This window comes from Salvelinus fontinalis, chromosome 5 (genome assembly GCF_029448725.1).
Source record: "Salvelinus fontinalis isolate EN_2023a chromosome 5, ASM2944872v1, whole genome shotgun sequence".
Classification (NCBI taxonomy): domain Eukaryota; kingdom Metazoa; phylum Chordata; class Actinopteri; order Salmoniformes; family Salmonidae; genus Salvelinus; species Salvelinus fontinalis.
The window spans coordinates 28,425,422-28,442,555 of NC_074669.1; the positions used below are offsets into that span (position 1 = coordinate 28,425,422).

Here is a 17,134-nt window from a genome sequence, read left to right on the forward strand (position 1 = left end):
CTATTGCTCGCACTCTTGCTTTTTCCTGATCTGTCTCTTTCTCTTCGTCCCTCCCTCTCTCTTTTCCCCTCTCTCTCGACTCCCCCTCTCTTTCTCTCTCTCTCTCTCACCCACTTCCCTTCTCTCTCTCCCTCTCCTTATCATGGGGATCTGTTCTCATTAGCAGTCGGCTGCATGCATTCCCCTCGTTTGCATTTCAAGTGGCAGTGCTGTGCAAGAGCAACCCTGTTTTACCATAAGGGGAAAGAGGGAGGCAGGGGGGGGAGAGAGAGAGAGAGAGAGAGAGAGAGAGAGAGAGAGAGAGAGAGAGAGAGAGAGAGAGAGAGAGAGAGAGAGAGAGAGAGGGAGAGAGGGAGAGAGGGAGAGAGGGAGAGAGGGAGAGGGAGAGGGAGAGGGAGAGGGAGAGGGAGAGGGAGAGGGAGAGGGAGAGGGAGAGGGAGAGGGAGAGTGAAAGAGACAGAGGTGAAAGAGGTAGAGAGAAAGAGAGACAAACAGAGGAGAGAGAGAAAGGTACAGAGAGGAAATACAGGGGGAGAGACAGAGATGGGAGAGAGCGCAGAAGAGAAGAAGGACAGAGCGCAGAAGAGAGAAAAGAGAGATCTTATGCAGGCGATGTTTCATCACAGCGAGGCGAACAGACATCTGAGGCCGTGTCTTTTCCCACGAGCTCCACCGTGTCATTAACGGGATTAATCAAAGCCCTAATTTGGTAATGATGGTTTTTAATGTATGTAATGATAGCTGATTTAATGTATGTGAACGAGTGCAGTCTCTTGACTCATTACCAATAATTTGCCTGAGACACACATAATTATACTCTCTTACAACCCATTCACATTTATCTTTGCTGTTAATTTTTTTGGACTGTATGTGGATTGAGCAAACACAGTTTAGGTCTGAGTGACTTCCCAATCAGTCCTTAAAGGGATGCTGCAAGATTTTGGGATTAGGCCTTTTTTTTTTACTTACCCAGAGTCAAATGAACTAACGGATATCATTTTTATGTCTTTGCATGCAGTTTGAAGATAATTGACATACGCTTATTTTTAGCTTAGCTCAATAGCTGGAAGTCTCCTCTCAAAAGCAGGGAAATAAACTTTGGTGGTTAGGACCTTGTACTCTGTTTATTGTATTCTAAGCATACAGTACATTTGGAAAGTATTCAGACGCCTTGAGTTTTTCCACATTTTGTTACATTACAGCCTCATTTTAAAATGTATTAAATTAAAAAAAATCCTCACCAATCTAAACACAATACCCCATAATGACAAAGCAAAAACTGTTTTTTAGAAATATTTGCAAATTTGTAAAATATAAACAGAAACTTCTTATTTACATGTATTCATACCCCATGTATTCAGACCCTTTGCCATGAGATTTGAAATTGAGCTCAAATGATTCCAAGCAGCCGATTGGTCGGCCCCATTGTAAATTGGAGCTCTGAACCCGCCCTCTTGTCAGGGGAAACAGCTGGCTCATCAATTACCGACTCCTTCCGTAGCTTGAAAAGCCAGTGTTCCTTTGTTAGGAGGGAGCTTCTTTGTGTGCTGTGTTGGTTGTTGGTCAGAAAGTGCTGTTGTAAATATTTTGTAGCCTCTCCTGCAGAGGTATGTGTATGCCGTAGGATTGAGTGTTTTTTGGTTTATTTAAATTGTTCACTAAGTTTGGTGAATTATTCTGTTTCATTTGTTCCCGGGGGGCACCTTGAGAGTGTTTAGGCAAGAGGCCTGCGGGCATACATAACCAGTAGTATTTACTCTGTCTATGCACACTAGGTAAGACCTGGGTGGACCACCCCCTGTATTTTGGTTAGCGCGCCAAGTGGTGCTAATATTAGGTAAGTAGTGTGTAGGTAGGTAAGGTAGGAGAGGGGGCTCTTTAACTTTTAATTTCTTTGCTTTGGTTCCGTCCACCCCCCTTTCCCCAGTTTACCGTGTGAAGGAAATAAATTCCCTGTAAACGGTAACTTTCTCAGCCTCTGTCGTCCTTCCCCCGCACCTACGAACACATACCCTTTTCACTCTGCAGGGTGTTGCATTCCCTCCACCAAGAGGCGTACGTAACAACATGATTTGTGTCACGCCCTGATCTGTTTCACCTGTCTTTGTGCTTGTCTCCACCCCCTCCAGGTGTCGCCCATCTTCCCCACTTATCCTCTGGGTATTTATACCTGTGTTTTCTGTCTGTCTGTGCCAGTTTGTCTTGTTTGTTCAAGCCAACCAGCGTTTTGTCTCAGCTCCTGCCTTTTCCAGTTTCTCTTTTCTTGCCCTCCTGGTTTTGACCCTTGCCTGTCCTGACTCTGAGCCCGCCTGCCTGACGCTGAGCCTGCCTGCCGTCCTATACCTTTGCTCCTACTCTGGATTATCGACCCCTGCCTGCCTTGACCTGTTTGCCTGCCCCTGTTACATTAAACATTGTTACTTCACACAGTCTGAGATTGAGTCTTAACTTGATACCTGATCATTTGGAAAGGCACAAACCTGTCTATATAAAGGTCCCATAGTTGACAGTGCATGTCAGAGCAAAAACCAAGCCATGAGGTCGAAGGAATTGTCTGTCCAGCTCCGAGACAGGCACCGGTCTGGGGAAGGATACAAAAAAATGTATGCAGCATTGAAGGTCCCCAAGAACACAGTGGCCTCCATCATTCTTAAATGTAAAAAGTTTGCAACCACCAAGACTCTTCCTTGAGCTGGCTGCCCGGCCAAACTGAGCAATAGGTGTAGAAGGGCCTTAGTCAGGGAGTTGACCAAGAACCCAATGGTCACTCTGACAGAGCTCCAGAGTTTCTCTGTAGAGATGGGAGAGCCTTCCAGAAGAACAACCATCTCTGCAACACTCCACCAATCACGCCTTTATGGTAGAGTAGCCAGATGGAAGCCACTCCTCAGTAAAAAGCACATGACAGCCAGCTTGGAGTTTGCCAAACAAGATTCTCTGGTCTGCTGAAACCAAGATTTGGCTTGAATGCCAAGTGTCACATCTGGAGAAAACCTGGCATTATCCTTACGGTGAAGCATGGGGGTGGCAGCATCATCCTGTGGGGATGTTTTTCAGCGGCAGGGAAAGATGAACAGAGCAAAGTACAAAGAGATCCTTGATGAAAACCTGCTCCAGAGCGCTCAGGACCTCAGACTGAGGCAACGGTTCACCTTCCAACATGACAACGACCCTAAATGGATTCAATTTAGTTGCATTTAGAGTGGACTGCTCTCATCTGCATGTTGATCAGACTGTGTTTGTAAAGATTGGGAGATTTAGATTAATTCATAGATATGTAGTCCCGTGTAGCTCAGTTGGTAGAGCATGGCGCTTGCAACGCCAGGGTTGTGGGTTCGTTTCCCACGGGGGGCCAGTACAAAAAAAGTATGTATGTACTTGTAAGTTGCTCTGGATAAGAGCGTCTGCTAAATGACTTAAATGTAAATGTAAATATGTTTGTGTCTCTGCGTGACGTTTGAGGAAAATCCATGTTAGCTTATTGCAATTGCTTGAAGTCTCCGGGTACAGTAGCCAGCTCCTCTCACAAGCAGGGAAATAGACCTAACTACTCCAAAGTTAGGTGGTTGGTCATTTATAGCCTTACAAAGCTGTACATAGTAATCAATATTTTATAAATTCTCACAGCACACTCACAAATCATATTGGACAAGTCATAGATAGCTAGTACTATCTAGCTCAAAACTGAAGCGCTGTCACATTGTCGGAGCTGGCCAGCAGTGTTGACATGAGACGTCGAGCACAATCTATCCTTGGGCCCATGGCAAATTAATGAAATGTGTACCTTGGAGAAAATAGTTCCAAACAGAATTGCAATTGAAATATTATAGTTTAATATACAATGCATTCGGTAAGTATTCAAACCTCTTGACTTTTTCAACATTTTCTTTCGTTACGGTCTTATTCTTAAATAGATTTTCTCATCAATCTACACACAATACCACATAATGACAGAGCAAAAACAGGTTTTCAAAGATTTTGGGAAATGTATTAAAAATATAAAAATCTGAAATATCACATCGTATTCAGACCCTTTACTCAGTACTTTTTTGAAGCACCTTTGGCAGCGATTACAGCCTCAAGTCTTCTTGGGAATGACTCCCATTCATCTCTGCAGATCCTCAAGCTATGTCAGGTTGAATGGGGAGCATCGCTATTTCAGGTCTCTCCAGAGATGTTCGATTGGGTTCAAGTCCGGGCTCTGGCTGGGCCACTCAAGGACATGCAGAGATATTCTTGGTATCATTTGAAAGGAAACACTTTGAAGTTTATGGAAATGTGAAAAAACACAATATATCTAGTAAAAGATAATACAAAGAAAAAAACAACCATTCTTTTGTATTTTTTTAACCATCATCTTTGAAATGCAAGAGAAAGGCCATAATGTATTATTACAGCCCCGCTGAAATTTAGATGTTGGCCACTAGATGGCAGCAGTGTATGTGAAAAGTCTTAGACTGATCCAATGAACCATTGCATTTCTGTTCAAAATTTTGGATCAAGACTGCCCAAATGTGCCTAAATTGTTTATTGATAACTTTTCATTTTCAAAATTGTGCACTGTCCTCAAACACTAGCATGGTATTCTTTCACTATAATAGCGACTGTAAATTGTACAGTGCAGTTAGATTAAAAATAATCTAAGCTTTCTGCCAATATCAGATATGTCTATGTCCTGGGAAATGTTCTTGTTACTTACAACCTCATGCTAATCGCATTAGCCTACGTTAGCTCAACCGTCCCGTGGAAGGGACACCGATCCCAAATAAGTTTTTAAAAGAGAAGTTGACCTAAAATCCCAAATTTCCCAAATGATTCCATACATTGAAACTACAGTAGTTAGGTGGAGATTGAGTTCACCTCTCTCTCCCTGCAGTCTAGAACTGGAAAGCTGCGAAAATGGTTCACGTGGCTCGTGACGTGTCTTTGTGCACTGCTAGCTCTTCTCCACTGTCAGTCAAAGAGCAATTGAGAAATCTACTAATTGTGGACAAATTCTTTATTTTATTGAAAGCGTACAGCCGAAATAGCATTTAAAAAATCAAAAGTACAATCGGCAATGAGTCAGGAAATGTGTACTTCTCCACCTAAATAGATTGCGATGATTTTATGCGCTCTCGTGGGGGAATCCCTTTACGTAAAAACGACACATCATGCCCTTATTCACAACAAGATGCAACAACAACCTACAGTATAAACATGTCTGATGACAAAATTCTCGTGAGTGATGAAGAAAATACTGGAGGGGCGCCGATGGTGTCGTCAAACCATATTTATTTGAGCCTGACTATCCTGACAAAGAATTTAGGTAAATTGAGCTTCCGATGACCATCACCACTCTAGCCACCGAGGCTGCAGCAATAGCAGGGCCACAGCTCCGGCCCAAGCCCAGGATGAACGCAGATTGGCGGTTCAGTTGTGGTAACTGTGCTCCAATGCCGACTCATGAAGAATGCTTATGCTGCAGACAATTTGATCACATATGGAGGAACTTATCGATGATGAGGAGCAGTTAGTTTGCTTTCACGACCACAGGGATTTTGCTGCCCACATCAACTCTGGTGTCCTGGGAAAATAATCTGTATCCCAAAAAGAAATTGGACACACAACCCCATTCCAGCTGGGCCAAATGGACCGTTATCCAACGAGTTAGTAGCAAAACTTTGCTTTATTGAATGATCACTTATCATAAACCTCTATGAGCCGGATAGTTAGTGGGTTGATGTTTTCATATTAGCCTAAACACTGTCCAGATATGTTTTCACATTATAACAATGTTTTTGGCATCTTTTATTTGTGTAGAATATAGGAAATATAGGCCAACACATTGAACAGCAAAATCTAAGAACAGAAAATAAGAAACTGTTTTCAGATGTAGATGACTGCTGCTCCAGATTCTCAAATCCACTTTTCCTTTTGATCTATATTTGTCATTACAGAAAGTTCAGACTGGTCTCATATCGCATCGTTTTGGAGGTGGACTTCTGTGATGAGACACTGGGCCCAGGAGTACGGATTCCTCTCCCATGCTGCGTGGTAAATGCCATCCGTGCAAAACATCCATTGCCTTATGGGGTCTACACTGGTTTTCAGGAAGTGGAAGACTGCGAGGACTTGTAAATAGTGAAAGTAACAGGAACAATATATTCTGAAAATGAATCATACCCCGGACGTATTCCACATTTTGCTGTGTTACAGACTCAATTCAAAATGTATTAAATATATTTTTATTCTCACCCATCTACAAACAATATCCCATAAAACATGTCAAGTTGGTTGTTGATCATAGCTGGACAGCCATTTTCAGGTGTTGCCATGGATTTTCAAGCCGATTTAAGTTAAAACGGTAACTAGACCACTCAGGAACATTCAATGTCGTCATAGTAAGTAACTCCAGTGTATATTTGGCCTTGTGTTTTAGGTTATTGTCCTGATGAAAGCTGAATTTGACTCCCAGTGCATGTTGGAAGGCAGGCTGAACCAGGTTATCCTATAGGATTTTGCCCGTGCTTAGCTCTATTCTGTTTAATTTAACCCCCCCCCCCCCCCCACAAAAACTCCCTAGTCCATGACGATGACAAGCATAGACATAACATGATGCAGCCACCATCATACTTGAAAATGTGAAGAGTTGTACTCAGTAGTGTGTTGTGTTGGATTTGCCCCAAACATAACACTTTGTATTCAGGACAGAAAGTACATTTCTTTGCCACATTTGTTTTGCAGTTTTACTTTAGTGCCATATTGCAACAGGATGCATGTTTTTGAATATTTTTATTCTGTACAGGCTTCCTTCTTTTCACTCTGTCGTTTATGTTAGTATTATGAAATAACTGCAATATTGTTGATCCATCCTCAGTTTTCTCCAATCAAAGCCACTCTGTTACTGTTTTAAAGTCACCATTGGCCTCATGGTGAAATCCTTGAGTGGTTTCCTTCCTGTCCGGCAACTGAGTTAGGAAGGATGCCTGTATCTTTGTAGTGACTGGGTGTTTTACACACCATCCAAAGTGTAATTAAATACTTCCCCATGCTCAACGGGATATTCAATGTCTGCTTTAAAAAAAAAAACATTGGAAAACCTCGCTGTTTTTTTTGGTTGAACCTGTGTTTGAAATTCAATGCTCAATTTAGGGACCTGGCAGATCATTCTATGTGTGGGGTACAGACATGAGGTGGTAATTTAAAAATAATGTTAAACACTATTATTACACACAGAGTGAGTCCATTCAACTTATTATGTGACATTGTCATTCCTGAACTTTGAATAGAGCGCCTAGGCTATGTCTACTGTTCATGATGTGGTGCAATGCTTACAACACAATAACATCAACTCTAACTGCAATGATTAGACTACATAGTACCTCCGTACGCTAACTTTGACATTTCTCAAAAAAGGCCTCTGTATTTTGGCATGGCACCATGTCCAGTCGATGGGAATACAGAAAGAACAGCTGTGTCTGAGTTTTCTTCTGTGTTTTGTTCCTATTATTACTTTTTCGTAGTCATCATCGATGAAGGGCTTACTACACACAGGTAGATTTGCAAGATTGGATGTCGGAGTGTTTACATTGTATTTCCAGTTTTTTTATCGTTACTAGCTTCTGCATCTGTCTGTATCCTTCAACGGAAAACAGTCAAATGTTATACCTTCTTCCCTAGATTTCTTACACAACGTGCAGCTTAGGATCGAACACCAGCTTGCACTTGCGTCCATCGCTTCAGATTTCCACTTTTCAGAACTAACTTTAGGCGACCTGTGATAAGTTTTTCAACTTTTACACCAGCTCCTTCTTCCCCCCCATAAAACTCACATCTGTGACTTCAAGCTCCAAATATGTCACAGAGTTTGCCCCGTGAGAGCGCACATGTGCAGTTGTTACCCATCTCCGCTGTTGTTGCAGTCGGCCACATAAAAATAATGATATAAAATAATCGCAAATTGTTTGAATTGGGAAAGTACACATTTCCTGACTCAAAACCGATAATACTTTTGATAAAAAAATGGTTCACTTGGCCATAAGCTTTCAATAAAACAAAGAAAGTGTCCAGAATTTGCGGATTTCTCAGTCTCTCTTTGACTGACAATGGAGCAGAGCTAGTAGTGCACAAAGAAATGTCCTGAGTCATGTGACCCATTTTTGCAGCTTTCCAGGTCTAGACTGCAGGGAGTGAGAGGGGGAGAAGGCAAACTCCACCTAACTAGTTTCAATGTATGGAATCACTTGGGAAATGTGGGATTTTAGGTAAACTTCCCCTTTTAGTATAACCATTCATTCTGGAAGGTAACATAAGGTCTTAGGGGTGAAACATATACGTTAAGACTATCCAGCTTCCTTGATAAACATCTGCACTGAGAGGACCACAAGGAGTCTTGAGGGGGAATGCATTAGCATATGCGGCTACAGTAGGTACAACAGTGTCCTATAAACAGGTAATTGCGTTTTAGCCCTGGGGCAGCTGGGGGGTCTGACCTGTGAAACCCAGCAGAAACCTGCTAAACCCTGGCCTTGGTGTCTGAGGAGAACGGTCTCTAGAATCATCACTCTAGATCAGCTATTCCCAAACTGGGGTACGCGTACCCCCGGGGGTACACCAAATATAAATGTGATTCACATTTTTTTTAAATATATATATTTTTTTAATTAAAAAATAAATGACAAAATTGATTCACATTTTCAAACAGACCATTTAGTAAGGCCCATGTCCATAGAGACACATACCAGCTCTACTGGTAGTACTGCTACTACCAGCAGTACTACACATGCACCTGTCAACGACACAAGTTGTTCTGCTTCCACGAGCACATTCAATACTGGCATCAGTAATTCTACATTTGTTGTTAGCCCAGCTAGCATATACAATGATAGTTGTGAATCTGATGCAGCCGAAGTGCTACTGCCTGAACGATCTGAATCTAGGATTACAGGGACTCTCCGCAACTATATTCAATGGATTCGTTATCCATTTCATGCCCTGCCTCCAGTCCACTTACCGATATCTGAACAAGAAAGCCTCAACGAAATTGCAACAAGCGGTTCTGTGAAAATTGAATTGAATCAGAAGCCACTGCCAGATTTCTGGATTGGGCTGTGCTCAGAGTATCCTGCCTTGGCAAATTGCGCTGTTAAGACACTGATGCCCTTTGCAACCACGTACCTATGTGAGATTGGATTCTCGGACCTCACTAGCATGAAAACTAAATACAGGCACAGACTGTGTGTGGAAAATTATTTAAGACTGAGAATCTCTCCAACACAACCCAACATTGCAGAGTTATGTGCATCCTTTCAAGCACACCCTTCTCATTAACCTGTGGTGAGTTATTCACAATTTTCGATTAACAAATAAGGTTTTATATATAAGATCGTTAAATAAAGAGCAAAATTATTGATTATTATTTGTGCCCTGGTCCTATAAGAGCTCTTAGTCATTTCCCATGAGAGTGCGCTGACCCTGGTGCTAGAGGGGATACGCAGCTGTAGGTTGAATGTTTGAATGGGTACGGGACTATAAAAAGTTTGGGAACCACTGCTCTAGAGGATAGGCCCTGACAGTTGACCCCTGACCTTTAAAACTAACAGCAGGTACAAAAAGGCACTCAAGTCAAGTCCTACCCTAGCGGGTCAGTTACATTAGAGCACATAGTAGTGAAACTATTCAAATCGTTTTGCAATGGGAAACTAAAACAGGCATTTAGTTTTTGGACAAGTACACGATAGTACCTCTGTTTCACTGAACACAAAGATTATGAGCTGTCAAAAGAGGGAGATGTAAAACCCTCATCATGGTCCAGGTGTTTAAACACATCAGACATCCAATTTTATCTGTGACAAAATATTAATGAAAGTCCTCTAAATGCCAGTTGGTTATTGGTTTGCACCTGCATTCAAGCCACAAGCAGATTTTATGATTAATACCCCCCCCCCCCCCCCCCAAACACACACACACACACACACACACACAAGGTCCTTTGTGTAGAAACTGCTGGTAAAAGTACAGGATGAGCGCTGGGTAAATATTGAATCTATGACTAAACTCCAGGCGTACATAGAGAAGAGAGGGGAGAAGTTAGTGGAGAGATGCAGGGATGGAGAGAAAGAGAGAGAGAGAGAGAGGGGGGGGGGGGGATGTGTGAAAGTTGGGAAGTGTGAGAGATGGGAAGCTTTCCTAATTAAGTAGCTTCTAATCAGTCTCTGAGCTGGGGCAGGGGGTGGGTGAGGTCGTTCCCTGGGTGTCATCTGTAATATTAAACCATGCTGCTCCTCTGTCCTCCCACTCTCTGTTTGTTGTGGCTTGCATGGCTAAAACTGATCCCTTTAATAACGCCGGCAAATATGCAAATGGAGGTTTCAATATACCAAACCTTCTGCGGTCTATCCTCTCTTAATTCAAACAAAAGGCAAGAGCGGGACCTTGTCACTCAAACTTCCAAACACACACATGCACACGCATGCACTCACGCACTCGCACACACACAAATACACACAAACTCCACTCACACCCAAACCTGCGGTTCTCCCATTACAACACACAGGCCAACTTATTAAGGGGGAGTTTGTGTGGAGATGGATTTGGTTCTTCCCAAGAGGCTGGAGGACTGCGCTTCTTTTTCTGCTGTTCAGTTTGTTCTTCACCGTGGTCACTGGAAACACATCTGGCTCTGGCATGATCATAAGCTACATGTTAAGCAAGGCAATTTGCTGTTACTGTATGGGCTGTAAAGACTGCATGTATACATTGATGGTATGGTATGCACACATATACAGCTTAATCTCTGTTGCACCAGTTCCTCAGACAGTTAACCTTATAAGTCAGTTGTTACATTTACATTTAAGTCATTTAGCAGACGCTCTTATCCAGAGCGACTTACAAGTACATACATTCATATATTTTTTTTTTTGTACTGGCCCCCCGTGGGAAATGAACCCACAACCCTGGCGTTGCAAGCGCCATGCTCTACCAACTGAGCTACACGGGGCCCCCGTGTTGTTGTGCTGTGCATGTCTTCTTAACACATGGCATGCATATACAATCATAGTTGTATACATGTTATGTAAATTATCATTTGAATCATAAATAACTGCAATCTTTGACTTCATATTGGACCAGTTCCCCAGGCCCATACAAACACCATATCATACTGGATACTTAAAGAATAACCACAAGTAGAAATACCCAGAATCATCTCCATCTCTATCTCTGAACAGATTCCACAGTCTGAGGATGGGGTACAAAAGGCCAAGTAAGGAAGAAGCATTTATATCCTTGCTGCTAAACACATTCATAAATAATGGATGAACGTGCAGATCTCCCTCATCTTTCCTGTGTATTTATGTCGCCGCTGACTCCATGGTGATGCCATGGTGTGTGCCCCAAATGGCAACCTAGTGCACTACCAGAACCCCATGGGCTCCGGTCAAAAGTAGTGAACTATATAGGAATAAGGTGCCATTTGGGATGCAGACCACAGAGAAGTAGCGCTGTAGCTGAGTAGGCTGAAGTCTGTTCTGTCAGAGGAGTCTCAGGATAAAGAGGGCTAGCAGTACCAGGAGATGTTAGTTTGGCCTGTGGGGAATACTGTAGAATATGGGTGGAAGAGAAAGAGCTGTTCTCAGCTGCTTAACCCAGTCAACTAAAAGCATTCAAAGAATTTAGGCAGTCGCTGCTGCCAAACTGATGTTCTGAGTATTACAAGCACTGAGCTGAGCCCAATGTTAAATTCGTGCTTCATTTCAAGAGCGTCATTGTAAACTGAGGGATACAATACATCACTTCCTGGTGAATTCTAAAGCAGGCCTGTCATTGGCAAGATATGTGGGCACAATATGGTGACACATGATAAAACATGGAAGGTAACATGTTAAGGCCACAGATTAGGGCCCAAAAAATCAGACGGATTGATTATTGAGTAATGTGGGTGATTGAATGTCAAAGAGAAGAAAAGCTCTTCCTGCCGACTACACCAGTGTGTAGTATCACGTGTTCCCCAAAGGTTCCTGACAAAAAAATATGTATTTGAAGAAATCTATTTGTAATTACAAAAACGATGTATGTTCTGAGGACAGTCATGTAACAATGATTATTCTGTCAGCATGCATGAATTCTTGATGATAATTATCATGATCTAATCGTTAAGCCTTGAAAAGGAATACAGAAATCACCAGCCAAACAATGAACAGTGACTGAATTCATTGTTAAAGGTGACAGTAAGGTCGCATGGCTGTTTGTCCGCTCGATATACAGCACAGTACTGTGTTGCTAGTTGCTTGCGGTTGTCAACCATGGAGCACGGTTATGACCTAGTGTTAATCGCAGGCAGATACATCACTAGGTGTGAATGAGGTGAGAATGAGGTGAAAATGAGCAAACCAAGAAACATCTGAGACCATCAATACAAATTAAACGGGTGTGTGTGTGTGTGTGTGTGTTTGCGTGCGTGTGTGTGTTTATGTGTGTGTGATGCTCCATACAGAATTGGTGCATTGGAATATTACTGCTAGTGCTGAAAATCAAGTTAATGGGCAACATAGAAATGTAGTTAAGAATGAGAATACATTCCAGCCTGCTCAGTGGTAAACTCTGCAGCCCTCTGTAACCTCAGATAAGCTCTGGATAAAAGTTACTTCAGTGGCTACATCATGGTTAATTATTAATTGACAATAAGACACGTGGCAGCATTAAGATCATCGTTATGTCTGAGGGTAACATACCAAAGCTGTGGGTAACTGCAGCCAGAACACTTAGGCACACAAATGGTCCTGTAACACTATTCAATAGCTGTACACTTACACGGGGAGCTTGGGCAGGAGAGTGATCCTGGTACGGGTGTACCATTAACCACAGTGCTAAAGTGCCTATGCTAAGGATCTGTGTATCTGCTTCAGGGAAGCTCACAGCAACAGCTACAGACAAGCTCCACAAGGAGGGCTCGGTAAATGACATGTTTAACTCTGGTTTAAAGGGAACAGAGTGATACCTTGAAAGATCTTGGAGTAGATTTTGCCACGGCTGCTATCTACCGGGGCTATTCTACATCACATAGGCTACACTCCAAAGTGCATCCCAAATGGGACCCTATTCCATATAGTGCAATTATTTTGACCAGATCCCTATGGGGCCTGGTCGAGAGCAGTGCACTGTATAATAATAAGGTGCCATTTAGGACACATACAACATTGGGTTGTGGTTGGGAGTGTAAACATCCTGTTGTTTTACCCTTAATGTGACACCACTCCACTTCAGTGATGGTTATTATCATGAGCAGAGAAATGGACAAACTACATTCAACTTTTTTGTATGAAATGCTCCCCTACAACAAACCATTGAATGTATAATGAAGAGCACATTAGGGAATAGCACAACACGGTGGATTATCCTGAAGCCAGGTAAAAATGTCTGGAAATTGGGGTTGTTCCATTTTCTGAAGTGGATTAAAAAAAAGAAAGAAAGTAGTTGTTTGAAAAAAAGCTGAATTCTAGCCACAGTTATCTAGGTCAGTTGAACTAATTGCTTAAAGGGCTCTGAATTATTCAGCATAATTGGGATACCTACTTGAAAAGATGGAATCAAAGAATTGAGAATACTTTATTAATAAGTAACGATTTAAATCCTCTGTACTTACACCATTGGAGGCTTCATGTGGAGCAGGAAGGAGTGATTTCTCTGCTGCCAATATTTTCTGTTCCATCGTAACACTCCAATACGTTCCAACCCAACACTCTGTACAACATGGGACCCACCCGTCGATGTTGTATGTAGGCCTACAGAAGTAACACAAAGTGGAACGATGCAATTGGGCTTTTTGGTGCATTCACGTATTAATATAGTCTTTATTGAGTCTTTCTTTGTTTTGTTTGCTGAGTTTGTAAGTTGTTAAAGAGGTTACAGCCTATACCTAACTTTGATGTCGATCTAAGATTTTCATAATGTTGTTCTTAATTGTAATGTTGGGTCGGGAAGGAGGAGGGTGGAATCATCTCTTGCTGCCTGGAGGTGGAACAAGTTAGCATCATCCCCTAGCTGGTCGAGTAACAGACAGCAGAATGTGGATATACTCTGTGTTAATAGAGTGAGGACACAGGAGAATACAGTGTTAGAGAGAGAGAGAGAGAGAGAGAACAGTGCCCATCTGTGAAGAGGGGCGGAGCGGGTGGAAACCAGACAGATCCTAAACATGATCAGGCATGAAGTCAATTAGAGAGAAGAGAAGGAGTGTAAAGAGTAGAGAGAGAATGTGGGGGAGAGGAAGATAGAGAGAGTGTGAGGGAGAGAGAGAGTAAACATGAGAGTGAAAGTGAGAGTGAGAGAGAGAGAGAGAGAGAGAGAGAGAGAGAGAGAGAGAGAGAGAGAGAGCGAGAGAGCGAGAGAGCGAGAGAGCGAGAGAGCGAGAGAGAGAGAGAGAGAGAGAGAGAGAGAGAGAGAGAGAGAGAGAGAGAGAGAGAGAGAGAGAGAGAGAGAGAGAGAGAGAGAGAGAGAGAGAGAGAGAGAGGGAGAGAGCGAGAGAGAGAGAGAGCGAGAGAGAGAGAGAGAGAGAGAGAGAGAGAGAGAGAGTAAACATGAGAGTGAGAGTGAGAGAGAGAAAGAGAGAGAGAGAGAGCGAGAGAGCGAGAGAGGGAGAGGGAGAGAGAGAGAGAGAAAGCATATGTACGTGAGGGAGGATGTACCAGACACTATACTTAAGTAGAGGTCGTGAGGAAATAGGAACAACCTTGTATGGGAATTACTGAGAATGAAAATGTAAATTGGAAAAGAGATGATTACCAAAACTAAAGGTCCATTGTCTTGTCTGTGAAGATGATATTTTAGTATGAATGAGAATTTGCTTCGTACTTGACCGAATCGTTGAACGAATAATACTAATATAATGTAATTTCTGGACTTTCAGACAATATTTGTATTGTCCTTACTACTAAGTACAGAAAAAGTACGATATGTTATAAAATTACTTTCACAATATCTTTAAAATACAGTAACTCTCTTCACCTCCAATAATCTAAGAAAAATCCAGATCAATTAAAATCTAGTCTGGGGACTTGAGCATGTCCCTCAGTTATCCCATTTAACATTCCATATATGCAAATAAGCTAATTGTTAAAGAGGAGACTAGTTCACCATGTAGGGGTTGATGAGGGGTGCCCCCTGCCCCCCTACCTCTCAACCCCTGCCCCTTCTCTCCTCACCTCCTCCTACAGAGCTCTCCGGACCTTTTTATTAATCCCAATTATCCCCAGTGTAGAGCCATCTCCCTGCATTATACTGTAGCTTGTTAATAAAGCACTAATGAAGAGCAGAGAAGAGTAGCTTCTCAAGATTAGGTGGCTGACCTCTGTGATAATGGGGCTTTGGAACAGGGCCAGGCAACCACCACACTGGTGTCAGCTAACCTCGGGTTAAATAAGCTTCTAGTAGAGAGAGAGGGCGATGGAGGGAGAGAGGGGGGAAGGAGGGAGAGAGACCCCCCCCCCCCCCCGCCCAAGGAAATGTAAATTATTATTTTGTTGCAGATGGGTGAAAATATGAAATAGTTAGAGGAGTGAGAAGAAGGAGAATCGTGCTCTTCTTTCCATCTTGAGAATAGATCATTGTTTGGCAGAAACACCATTACCAGACGCTTAGGAGATGACAGGCCGATGCAGGTTATTGTTGTAGTTGTGTGTGTCGTCTACCTGTGAAGTGTAATGCAGACACAGTGAAATTATACACTGGTATGGATGGCGATGACAGCGTAGCAGGGGTGTTCCTTCTGTGTCACTTCCTTCCGTTCCCTCAGAGTGACATCCGTGGTTTCACACCAGAAGTGTCGCACACACACACACACACACACACACACACACACACACACACACACACACACACACACACACACACACACACACACACACACACACACACACACACACACACACACACACACACACACACACACACACACACACACACACACACACACACAGAAACACATGTTTAGCTGAGTGTTTGGCAGAATCCTTCTCCTGCAAATGTATAATGATGCAAACTATGCCAGCAAATGTAATCACCAAACAATACACCACTATGACAAACAATGCCAAACGGCTTGGTTTAAATATTTTAAATAACCTGCTTCTCTATTCCTTTGGACAGTAGGGATCTCATCTCTCAGTCAGGTAAGATGAATTTGCCTGTCTTGTCTGTCTGCATGCTGCTCTGTTATGAAATCTTGATAGAAATATCTGAAGGAAATTCTAATCACAAGGGTGTTTCTCAACACTTACTTATCTAAACCACAAAGGAAGAAAGAGTTCCCAGCAGATGCTGTCACCTCCGTATACCAGCCCCTGTCAGGGAGGGAAAATGTGCCTAAAGACACATCAACTCCCACCCAGGTTATGTACTAGACTGGTTTGAGACCCAAATTGTCACCCTATTGCCGATGTAGTACACTACTATTGTCAAAGTAGTGCATAATGTAGGGTAAAGGGTGCCATTATGGACGCATCCTGGAACACTGTCTTGCCAAACTGCTGCAAACTTAACAGCCAGATGCTGAGATCAACAAACGGAATGAGGAAGAAGTGATAGGAAAATGGCATAAACACACAGTAAACACACAGCTACATCCCCTCACCTCTGTCTCTAAATCCCAACACACAACAGCACTGTACTGTACAGTACTTCACTTGCTGCTCATTTCCTGTTGTCAAAAGCCTCCATTTGAAAGTTGCTATATGGAAAAAGAAAACAGACAACATTTGAGAAAAGATATAAATAACTTTTCAGAGTGGATTAAAAAGACTGTTGGAGGAAAGTCAGTCGTGTTCAATTAAACCCTAATAACTGTGGCTGGCTCTATGTAAAGTTGGGCTAATTTTAAGCCGATGTTTTCAGATGTCCATCTCCACATAAAAAGGATCAGTTAAAAAAAAAGACCCTCCAATCAATGAGTATGAGTGTTCAAATAGGGGCAGATTGAAGGCCAATGGGGGGAAAGTCCTGGGACTTTTATCTTGGACAGTTAAAGAAAACGATGAGGATCTTGAGCTCTCTCAGAAAAGTGAATATATTTAATTTTGTGGTGTCTTTGGTCCTTGATGTCTACTGGGGCTTAGAGGCGTGAAGGATTCTTCTCTCACTCTATGCCCGGCCGGCCTTG

The 17,134-nt window shown here is 42.6% G+C and overlaps 1 long non-coding RNA gene across 1 annotated transcript; it reads left to right on the forward strand.

The window, feature by feature from the left end:
* The first annotated feature begins 458 nt into the window (after positions 1 to 458).
* On the forward strand, positions 459 to 7,038 carry LOC129854769 (uncharacterized). The gene is made up of 2 exons (XR_008759373.1): positions 459 to 709; positions 5,940 to 7,038. It is a non-coding gene; the product is annotated as an uncharacterized LOC129854769 (long non-coding RNA).
* Positions 7,039 to 17,134: the final 10,096 nt, after the last annotated feature.